We start from the raw sequence: 8,292 nt of genomic DNA on the forward strand, positions 1-8,292 counted from the left end.
TCTTTTCTCTACCAGACTATAGTCAGTTTAACAGACCCCTCACCGAATTCGAGAAGTTATGCATGGAGGGGGGGATTCTTAGACACTCATTGGCCATTTCACATACCATGCTAAACAACTCCACGGATCTGCCGCCTCCTAGGTTCCTCTTGCTGTGGGAGTCGGACCTGGACCTCGCTCTTTTGGCCATGCAGAGAAACAAGTGCTGTCACTAGCTCACAAAGCATCTATTAGTTCAAAACTTCAAGAAGCCAACTACAAATGCATTTCCCGGTGGTACAGGGTCCCAACAAAACTCCATAGGATGTTCCCAGCAGTAGACTCTGGTTGTCGGAGATGTGGTGCAGGGGAGGGTGACTTCTTACATATATTTTGGGAGTGCCCAGTGTTACAGCAGTTTTGGGAGGGGGTACGGGGAGTGATCAAGCATGTGACTGGATACACGCAGACTCTGGGCCTGGAACTCTTTCTGCTCCAATTATCTGAGTCCTCTGTTCGTGCATACAAAGGGTCTCTGTTAAGCTTTCTGGTGATGGCCGCCAGGATGTGCATCCCTCTGAGGTGGAGATCCTCTTCCCCGCCGACGTTATCAATGTGGGCAAACAGGGTGAACGAACTGTTGTACATGGAGGACCTGACGGCGTCTCTCCATGACAGATATGAGGCCTTTCACAAGACTTGGTTCTCCTGGATCGAGTTCAAATACTCTAATGACTATGGTACATGGATACCCCCTGATTGAGGGGGGGGGCCTACTGATGCCGTGGGACGGAGGTAGGTGGATCCCTGCTTTGTGTCCGTTCGTGTCCCATTGTCCCCCTCTTCCCTCCCCCTTTTTCCTTTTGTGTCTCCCCCCCCCTTCTCGTCACTCGTCAAATCTTTCTTGTCTAACTTGTTTCTTTCTTCTCTTATTCTAAATCTACCCTGGTATTCCCATATTATAAACATTTTCTGGTAAACATGGAGGGGTCAAAGTGTTGAAATTTTCATGTGTCACAGTTAGTCTGTTATAAAACGTCATACAATGGATGTGAAATGTATTGCAATTGATTCAGTTTGGAATGATTTCATGTTTATGGTTAAATAAAGAATTAAAAAAAAAAAAAAACCTGCGGAGGACAGGGCCTTTATGGACTGTTCCCAAGAAGCTCAGAGATCGGGGGCACTAGTGCAACGAGGGGGATAGGGCTTTCCTAGCAAGCGGCCCACTGAAACCCCAAGCGTGAGGTCCTGAGAGCAGGATCCTTCACTTAACCACAGTGGGGAGCGGGGCCCGAACAGCTCCAAGCTACCGGGCCACAACGAACAATCTAAATTGATGCAAGGAGGCAGGTTACGGACCACCAGGTTGTGCTGCAGGGGACAGGACCCGGATGAGCTCCCCTCAGGAGACAGCGGCAGTCAGAGACTTGGTTTACCCTGTTGTCAGCGCCTGCTTCATTGCTGAGTGAGTACCCGACTGACCCCTGCACTGCACCCCCGCATCACCATCCAGAGTCCCGGGGCCTACCCCTACCCGTGGAGGGTAACGTCATCTTCCTGCCCCAATCCATCACCCCGGGTACCCCCAATGGCAGCGGCAGTACTCCCAATTACCGTATACCACGGGTGGCATCACGAACTAGCTATATCTCATCTGTACATACCCCCTTTCCATTTGAGTGTGGCCCCTAGCCCCAGGGTCCGGAGACCCTCGAGCCATGAGTAATCACCACCCCCGAATCCGAGCGGTTCGAACCACTGCAGGGTCGGCACACATCCACCAGCCTTCACAATAAGATCAGGCCATGGACTCCGCTGATGAGATGAGATCCAGTGACCCTATGTCTCACATACAAATCCTGTGTGAGGAAGTCACCAACATGAGCACCAAAACCTGCTTATGCAGGCAATGAGTGTAATGGCAACTCAGTTGCAGGGTTTGTCTACCTCATTCTCTACCCTGTCTCACACCTCAACCGTGATAGGGCATCCTTCCCCTGGAGTGACATTTTCCCCAGGAAAACAACCAAGAGTTCCAGCTTCTGGAGACACAGCCAAGCTTCTGTTTCCACCCCTGTCTCGCTACTGTGGACATCCCAAGGAGAGTCACAGTTTTATTATTCAGTGCTGTGAGGCAAATCCCGGTGGTTTGTGACATATTGGTGGCATAGCGGTGGGATCGAGATAATAGTGTGTGTGAGTGTGAGACCCATACTCCCAGACACTAAAGACTGCCTGCAGCAGCTGTGGCTGCTGGGGTCTTCAGACTAGCTCAACACTAGAGTGTCAGAGTGCAGATACTGTAAGGTGTGTGGAGGCATCAGGTGTCAGTTCTGTGTCAGTGACCAAAAGTCTGCAAGAATGGCTGATGGCACCAGGAGCAGAGCTAGGCAACTGGCCAATGCTAAAGCAGGAGCCGAAGAGAGGGAGGACGGTGCTGTGGACAGTAATGAGGAGGTTGCCCACGAGTCCTCCAGGAGCTCGACGCCAGAAAACAGCTCTGCAGAGGACATTGCACAACCTGGCACTGCTGGACAAGATGAGGAGCAGCTCACCCAAGGGTCCTCAACGAGCCAGATGCCAGCCCTCCGCTCTGCAATGGACAGTGAATCACCAGGCTCCGCAGCGTGCCGCAGATCACCACTTGCCGATCCCTCCGGCCTGAGAGGTGCAGAGGCCCTCCTTCAAGCTGCCTTGGCCAGGCTTATGGCTGGAGACCGGGATACCTACGAGATACTCATGGCCGAGCGTGGGCGGCAAGCAGCGCGTGACGCTGAGGCTGCGGAACGGCAAGCAGCGCGTGAGGCTGCGGAGCGGCAGGCAGCGCGTGAAGAGCGAGAGCGACAGGCAGACCGTGACTACCAGCTGCAGCTAGCTCAGCTCCGGCCCTCATCAGCCACATGTGACCTTCAAAACACCAAACTTCCAAAGGTCCGTGTTGAGGACTTCCCAGTGCTGGAGAAGGATGGAGACTTGGACTCTTTCCTGACTGCTTTTGAACGGACTTGCTTGCAGCACCATCTGGACAAGGATCAGTGGGCCAAATACCTGACCCCCCGTCTAAGGGGTAAGGCCCTGGATATCCTTGGGGACTTGCCTGCTGAGGCAGATCAGGGCTACGACACCATCAAGCGGGCCCTGATCCAACAGTACAACCTCACTCCAGAGTCCTACCGCAAGAAGTTCCGGACCCTGCAAAAGGGACCAAAGGACTCCTGGGCTGACCACCGGCGGGCACTTGCCCGAGCTGCCGACCACTGGACCCAAGGCCTGCAGCTTTCCACCGGACCGGAGATCCTGGACTTGTTCATCACGGAGCAACTCTTGTGGAACTGCCCTGAGGATCTCCGCCAGTTCATCCGAGACCAGAAGCCAAAGGGGTCCACGGCTACAGCTGCCCTGGCCGATGACTACACCAACAATCGGGCTCCTGACGCCAGGAGAGCAGCCACCAGCAGCACCTGGAGAGGGGGTAAGATGAACTCTGCGACTGCCCCACCTGCCCCTAGACTGCAGGGGGTGTCCCCCTCAACTCCCCTCTCCAGGCCCGTGGCAGAACCAAGACGGTGCCACCAGTGCAACCTACCTGGACACTTCAAGGCCATGTGCCCTCGGCGTCCCAAGGCCCCGGCTCCGTCCCAAGGGCCGCCCAAGGTGTATTGTGTGGGTGGGGGTGGTGGTAGGTCCCTGGACAGCTTCCAACCTGTCACCGTCGGCCGGTCTGTGACCATAGGACTGCGAGACAGCGCCTCGGAGGTGACTCTGGTGCGGCCTGAGATGGTGTCCCCCCAAGACTTGATCCCTGGAAAAACCCTCGCTGTCTCCGGGATTGGAGGCATTGACCCGGCGCTGCCTGTTGCTGACATTTATGTGGACTGGGGCGCAGGGCGAGGGGTGAGAGAGGTGGGGGTAACTGATCGGATCCCTGCAAACGTGCTACTTGGGACAGATTTGGGGCAGATAACCTCCCAGTTTGGGCCCCCCCCAAGGGCTGAACCTTCAGCCAGTACTGACATGACTCCTGACAATGTTAATGTGTTATCTATGAATGATGTAAGGGAGGAGGGAGTGAACTCTGATATTTCTGCTTGCACAGACACCATAGACACACACACAGCTGCAGCTGTGACAGGGGAGGGGGTCAGAGAAAGGTGTGACAATGCCTCTACAAGTAACCAGCCTGTGAGCTGGGATCTGTTGCCCTCTGCAGGGATAAGCAGAGAGCAGGGTGCTGCAGGGGGGGGACCAGTGTGTGGGGTGGGGGCTACCACAGCAAATGTGGGGTCCCCAGAGATTTCACAGCGGGGTTCTGTTGCTGCAGGAGGGGAACAGGCAGGTGAGATTGGGGCCGGTCCAGGAGCGGAAGTGCTCCCAGGTAAGATCTCGGTGCATGGTTCCCCCACAACCGGGGTGTCAGGAAGCCAGGTAGGTCTGCCTGAACCGGCGACTTGGTCAGGAACGGAGGAGGAGCAGGCACGACCCACGGTCGCAGCGGCTGTGGCCGCTGTCACCCGCAGTGGGAGTGCTGGAAGCCAAGGGGCCTCCCGGAGGTCCGATAGCTCTTCCCCTTCTGACCAAGTGGCAGCCGAGTCAGGTGGAGGCCAGGACACAGGTCCCGGGGTACTGACTGAAGATGTGACAGTCTCGTCGATTCTGGCCACATCTAGTCAGGGGTTTCAGGCAGCGTTAGAAGCTGACGACAGCCTGAAAGCTCTTAAGGAGCAGGCGGCACAGCCTCCCTCGGACTCGGACCCGGAGCGAGTGGTCTGGGACCAAGGACGGCTGTACCGGGCCACGGTCCAGCAGGGTTCACCGGAGGCGTGGCCCAGGGACCGACAGTTGGTGGTACCCTATCCGTTCCGGACGGAGTTGTTGCAGATCGCACATGAGATTCCGATGGCCGGACACCTAGGGATCGCTAAGACCAAGGCCAGGTTAAACCAGCATTTCTACTGGCCAAAAATGGGGGCCGATGTGGCTGCCTACTGCCGTTCGTGTGAAACCTGTCAGAGAGTGGGGAAGGCGGGGCCACGCCCCAAAGCCCCACTGGTATCTCTGCCCATCATCGATGAGCCTTTCAGGAGGGTGGCTGTGGATCTGGTCGGCCTGCTGGCCATCCCCAGCAGCTCCGGGAAACGCTTCATACTGACGGTAGTGGACTATGCCACCCGGTACCCAGAAGCAGTGGCCTTGTCGTCCATTCGGGCTGACAAGGTGGCCACCGCATTGCTGGAGATTTTCTCCCGAGTGGGTTTTCCCCAGGAAATGCTCACTGACCGGGGGACCCAATTCATGTCCCAGCTGATGGAGGCCCTCTGTAAGCAAGTCCAGGTGCGACATCTGGTGGCCAGCCCGTACCATCCACAGACTAATGGCCTGTGCGAGCGGTTTAATGGCACCTTAAAGCAGATGCTTAAGATGTTGGTCGACTCCCATGGGCGTGACTGGGAGCGGTATCTCCCACACCTGTTATTTGCTTACCGGGAGGTTCCACAGGCCTCAACAGGATTCTCACCGTTTGAGCTCCTGTACGGGCGACGTGTGCGGGGCCCCCTGGCTCTGGTGAAAGAGGCTTGGGAAGGGGATTTGGCCACCCCTGGAGTGTCGGTTATCGAGTATGTCATGCGCTTCCGGGACAAAATGCAGGCCTTGACGCAACTGGTACACGACAATATGGCTCAAGCCCAGGCCGATCAGAAGCGTTGGTACGACCAGAACGCTTGTGAGAGGACCTACCAAGTGGGTCAAAAGGTGTGGGTACTGGTCCCCGTACCACAGGACAAGCTTCAGGCAGCCTGGGAAGGCCCATACCTCGTGTACCAGCAGCTCAACCCTGTGACGTACCTGGTCACCCTGGACCCTGCCCGTGGAAGGCGGAAGCCCTTCCATGTGAACATGATGAAGGCACATCATGAGCGGGAGGCATGTGCGCTCCCCGTGTGCAACCTGCCCGAGGAGGGAGAAGCGGAAACCCTCTTGGATATGCTAGCTCAGGTTAGGGCAGGCGGATCCATTGAGGATGTGGAGGTTGGCCACCAGCTCTTGGAGGACCAACGGTCCCAGCTGTGGGCCACCCTACACCCCTTCCGGGGGTTGTTTACCAACCAGCCCGGAAGGACTAACTTGGCTGTCCATCACGTGGACACTGGGGATCATCCCCCGATCCGGCGTTCAGCATATCGGGTCTCCCTGGAGGTGCAGCAACACATGCGCCAGGAGATTGACGAGATGCTGAAGCTGGGGGTGATCCAGGCATCCAACAGCGCTTGGGCCTCGCCTGTAGTCCTCGTCCCTAAGAAGGACCGAATCACTCGGTTCTGCGTGGACTACAGGGGGCTCAATGCGGTCACGGTCGCCGATGCGTACCCAATGCCACGCATCGATGACCTGCTCGATCAGTTGGCCGGGGCTCAGTACCTGACCATCATGGATCTGAGCCGGGGATATTGGCAGATCCCCCTGACTCGCAAGGCCAGGGAACGCTCTGCCTTTATTACCCCATTTGGACTGTACGAGTCCACGGTGATGCCATTCGGGATGAGGAATGCCCCTGCCACTTTCCAGCGGATGGTCAACACCCTGCTCAAGGGACTTGAAGGGTACGCGGCCGCGTACCTGGATGACATTGCCGTCTTCAGTCCCACCTGGGAGGACCACCTAGAGCATCTAGCACAGGTGCTCAGGCGGATCCACCGGGCAGGTTTGACCATCAAGCCGGGAAAGTGTCAGCTGGCCATGAGCGAGGTCCAGTACCTCGGTCACCGGGTAGGCGGGAGAACACTGAAGCCCGAGCCTGAGAAAGTGGAGGCCATCGCATCCTGGCCCACCCCCAGGACCAAGAAGCAGGTGATGTCCTTCTTAGGGACCGCCGGGTACTATAGGAGGTTTGTTCCACGCTATAGTAGCCTGGCAAAGCCCTTGACGGACCTCACCAAGAAGAAGCTGCCCTCTGCAGTCGATTGGACAATGGACTGCGAGACAGCCTTCCAGGCCCTAAAGGACGCCCTGTCCAGCCCGCCCGTGCTACAGGCAGCCGACTTCACGCGGCCGTTTGTAGTACAGACCGACGCCAGTGACTTCGGCCTCGGTGCGGTGCTCAGCCAGGTGGACTCTGCGAGCCAAGAGCACCCAGTCTTGTACCTGAGCAGGAAGCTGTTACCAAGGGAAGTGGCCTATTCCACGATGGAGAAGGAGTGCCTGGCCATAGTGTGGGCCCTGCAGCGTCTGCAACCCTATCTATACGGGCGCCACTTCATCGTGGAGACGGACCACAATCCCCTCAGCTGGTTACACACCGTCTCTGGGACGAATGGGCGATTGTTGCGATGGAGCCTTGCGCTCCAGCAATACAACTTCACCATTCGCCACAAAAGGGGCCGTGACCACGGTAACGCAGACGGGCTGTCCCGACAAGGAGAGGTCGCGGACGGGCGCACGGGGGAACACCGGAGTGTGCTGCCCCCTAGCGCCCTCAAAAGGGGGGAGGTGTGAGGCAAATCCCGGTGGTTTGTGACAAGTGCCATATCCACTTCATCATCCACGCTCAACTGTTTTCTTCATACCAAGCCAAGGTGGGATTCATATTCTCTCTGCTATCCGGTCAAGTGCTCGCCTGGGTGAATCCCATTTGTGAGATTGGTGGTCCTGGGACCCGCAATGTTAGAAAATTTCTGGAGTTCTCCTGGGCAGTGTCCAAGGCTCCTAGTTGCAACTCCTCAGCTGCCTCATCTCTTCTGACTTTGAAATGGGGCATGAAAACTGTGGCTCAGTAAGCGCTACGTTTTTGTACTTGGGCCGCAAAGTTGATTTGGATTGAAGAAGTCCTGGTGGTGACCTTTTGACAGAGGCTTTCCGGTCTAGTGAAGGAAGAACTGGCAGGTAAAAACCACCCTTCCTCCCTGGATGCCTATATACACCTGGCAAAGAAGCTAGATCTCCGCTTTCATGAGCGGGCTCTAGAATAGTCCCAAGTAGCTCCTTGTGGCAGGGGATTACCAAGACTTGCACCAACCTTCCATTACCTCCTGCTGCCAGATACTGTATTTCCTGTTACTGAGCCGATGTAGGTTGAGCACTCCAAACATTCTGCGCAAGAGCATCAGCATAGGATTAGAGAGAACTTGTTTATGGTTATCAAGAATGTGCCAGATTCAGTGGACTACTTCGGATCTTCATGGCTTTTTTTCAATAAATTGGTGAACCAAGGCAAGAGTCAGGGAGTGTTTCTTAAAATAAAATATTTTTGTGTGTTTTTTATTATCGTTATACGTAATGGGGTGTCTGATAGAAGCCTCTCCATTATTAACCCCT

The sequence above is a fragment of the Anomaloglossus baeobatrachus genome, chromosome 2 (assembly GCF_048569485.1).
Source record: "Anomaloglossus baeobatrachus isolate aAnoBae1 chromosome 2, aAnoBae1.hap1, whole genome shotgun sequence".
Lineage (NCBI taxonomy): Eukaryota > Metazoa > Chordata > Amphibia > Anura > Aromobatidae > Anomaloglossus > Anomaloglossus baeobatrachus.